The sequence below is a fragment of the Pipistrellus kuhlii genome, unplaced genomic scaffold (genome assembly GCF_014108245.1).
Source record: "Pipistrellus kuhlii isolate mPipKuh1 unplaced genomic scaffold, mPipKuh1.p scaffold_m20_p_25, whole genome shotgun sequence".
Taxonomy (NCBI): Eukaryota; Metazoa; Chordata; class Mammalia; order Chiroptera; family Vespertilionidae; genus Pipistrellus; species Pipistrellus kuhlii.
The window spans coordinates 5,210,652-5,213,814 of NW_023425524.1; the positions used below are offsets into that span (position 1 = coordinate 5,210,652).

General features: G+C 44.9%; 1 pseudogene; it reads left to right on the forward strand.

Moving 5' to 3' along the window:
- The first annotated feature begins 1,186 nt into the window (after positions 1-1,186).
- LOC118727597 lies at positions 1,187-2,081 on the forward strand (annotated as a pseudogene).
- Positions 2,082-3,163: the final 1,082 nt, after the last annotated feature.

A 3,163-nucleotide genomic window follows, 5' to 3' on the forward strand; every position in this document is an offset into this window, starting at 1 on the left:
TATAAAAAATAAAATTCACATGGATTGACCAGAGGAGCATTGAGGATCTGGATATCAAAGGATCGGTGAGACTTAAATGACCAGATCCCTCAAGGAAAGTATTCAAGGCATAAGAAAAAGAATAAACAGATCTGAAGAGATAAGAAAATGTTGGTATAATGCAGAAATGTCAATGGTTATTAGCATTTTTGAACATATTTATTATCTATCATTTACTTATGATATGTGATCTCTAATTCTCACAACTTTCCTGAATGACTAGTATCATTGCCACTATTTTAGAGAAGAGGAAACAGAGACTTAGAAATATCAGTAAATAAAACCAGAAGGAAGTAATAAATTATCAGAACGTGGAAGTACATAGCAAATGATAGGCCATCGTAATCTGAAGCTGACTGGGGCAGAGAAGTCTAATAATTATCGTAATTACTTTGCTCTCAGTATTTAGAGCACATGTGTCAAACACAAGGCCCGCGGGCCAAATCCGTCCCGCCAGGCCTTGCAATGTGGCCCGCACCGCGCTGTCATCACTGCACTCCGCTGCGTTTCCATCACAATGACAGTTTATGACTGTTCAGTAAACCATTCGGCCCGCGATTTAGGCTGGATTTTAGATTTTGGCCCCTTCTCTGATTGAGTTCGACACCCCTAATTTAGAGCATGTTAGATACACGTTCTTACTGAAACCATTTCTTTTGAGGGGAGTATGATGATCACCACTGATGTACACGTAAAAACAACAACAACAAAAAACAGACTGAGTCTCAGAGAAAATTAAATTGCTCAATGCCATATGGTTATTAGTATTGACCTTTTGAAGCTGTAATACATTTTTTTTTTGCAGATTTGCTTATATGCATTTTTCTGGGGAAAAGGTGGGTAGCTTGCATCACCTTCTCAAAGGAAGTTCATATGTAAAAAGAAGTTAAGACTCACTGTGTGGGGCTGAAACCAGTTTGGCTCAGTGGATAGAGCATTGGCCTGTGGACTCAAGGGTCCAAGGTTCAATTCTGGTCAAGGGCATGTACTTGGTTATGGGCACATCCCCAGTAAGGGGTATGCAAGAGGCAGCTGATTGATGTTTCTCTCTCATCGATGTTTCTAGCTCTCTATCCCCTCTCTTCCTCTCTGTAAAAAATCAATAAAATATATTTAAAAAAAAAAGAATCACTGTGTGGGTAAGAGGAGGTCTTTGTGAAGACAATGTCAACGCTATGCAGAGGGAGGAGAAGCAGCTTACTGCATCATTAGATGCACTGCTGAGTCAAGTGAATGATCTCAAGAATTCACTGGGGAGTTTCATTTACAAATTAAAGAATGACTATGTCCAGTTGACTTGGCCCTCTGTCCTGGACAGCTTTGCCTCGCTCTTGGGACAGTTGAACACTCTGAACAAGGTCTTGAAGCATGAAAAGACACCACTGTTCCAGAACCAGGTCATCATCCCGCTGGTGTTGTCCCCAGCCCGTGATGAAGATCTCACGTGGCAGACTAAAGGATGAGTACCTGTTTTCAGCCATGTGGCAGTCCCAAACCATCTGAGAACCACGCCTGACCCTGAGGTTGAAGAGCAAGAGAAGCATCCGACAACAGATGCTGTCCGCATCGGTGGTGATGTAGCTCAGAAGCAGACCCAGAGCTCAAATGAAATGTGCTCCAACCTTTTGGAGAAAACCTGCAAAGAGGAACGAGAATCACAGAGTGGAGGTCTCCGGCCAACAAGCAGACCTTAAACCCTGCAGACATGCAGACATCCATGCCTTGGTGGCAGCCATTGCCTTTGGAAAAGGTCTGTCTAATTGGAGACCTTCAGGCAGCAGTGGACCTGGCCAGCCAGGCCTGCCAGGAACTGTAACAATCCTTGCAGAAGCCTCAGGATTACAGCAGGTGCAGAGAACAGGTGCTCCAAGCCAGCAGCAGTCAGTTCCCAGTGGGGTGCAAATGGCCCAGGCAGGTCAACCAGGGGAGATGCCAAGTGGAATAAAAACCAACATCAAGTCAGCTTCAGTGCATCCCTACCAGCAGTGCGTGTGGCCAGTGACCTCTGCTCCCCGGTGCTCTTTGTAGAGCTGGGCAGTGAAATTGCCTTTTGCCCAGACGGGCCTAGATGGATACAGTAAAAGGACACGGACTTTCAGCAACAGACAAATCCCAGCTTTGCCACTGACTAGCTGTGTGACCGTGGGCAAGTGACCTGATTTTTCTGAGCCTGTTTTCTTATTTGTAAATGGTAATAATGTCTACGTCATAAGGTGATTGTGAGGACTAAATGAGAAAATGAAGGTTAAAACACTTAGCACAGTATATGAAATAATTGGTGTTCAATAAATGATAGTTTCTACAGCCAAAAAACAAAACAAAACAAAACAAAAAGAATCACTGCATTACTACATTGCTATAAAAAAAACACTTTGCAGTTTTATTAAAAATACTAGAGGCCTGGTGCACCAGTGGGGTCCCTTGGCTTGGCCTGCAGGGATCAGGCTGAAACTGGCCTTCCAAGATCCCCTGAGGGGTCCTGGATTGCAAATGGGCACAGGCCAGGCTGAGGGACCCCCAACAGTGCACAACTGGGGCCTGAGAGGGGTCACGGGAGGGGTCCAGGGTATGTCTGGCCTGTCTTGTCCAATCCAGACCGACTGGACCCCAGCAGCAAGCTAACATACCGTTCTGAGCATCTGTCTCCTGGTGGTCATTGTGTGTCATAGCTACTGTTTGAATGGTTGAAGGAAGGGTCAGACACTTAGCATATTAGGCTTTTATTATATAGGATAGCACTTAACCAATATTTTGTTAGGTTAGTCCCTATGACCATTCCTTTTTAAAACTATAAGAACGCATAATCGCCCTGACTGGTTTGGCTCAGTGGATGGAGTGTCGGGTCTGTGGACTCAAGGGTCCCAGGTTTGATTCCAGCAAAGGCATGTACCTTGGTTGTGGGCACATCCCTAGTGGGGGGGTGTGCAGGAGGCAACTGATGGATGTTCCTCTCTCATTGATGTTTCTAACTCTCTCTCCCTCTCCCTTCCTCTCTGTAAAAGATCAATAAAACATATATTTTTTAAAAAGCACAATCTTTAGCCAAAACTGGTTTGGCTCAGTGGTAGAGCATCGGTCTGCGGACTGAAAGGTCCCAGGTTCGATTCCAGTTGGGGGCATGTAC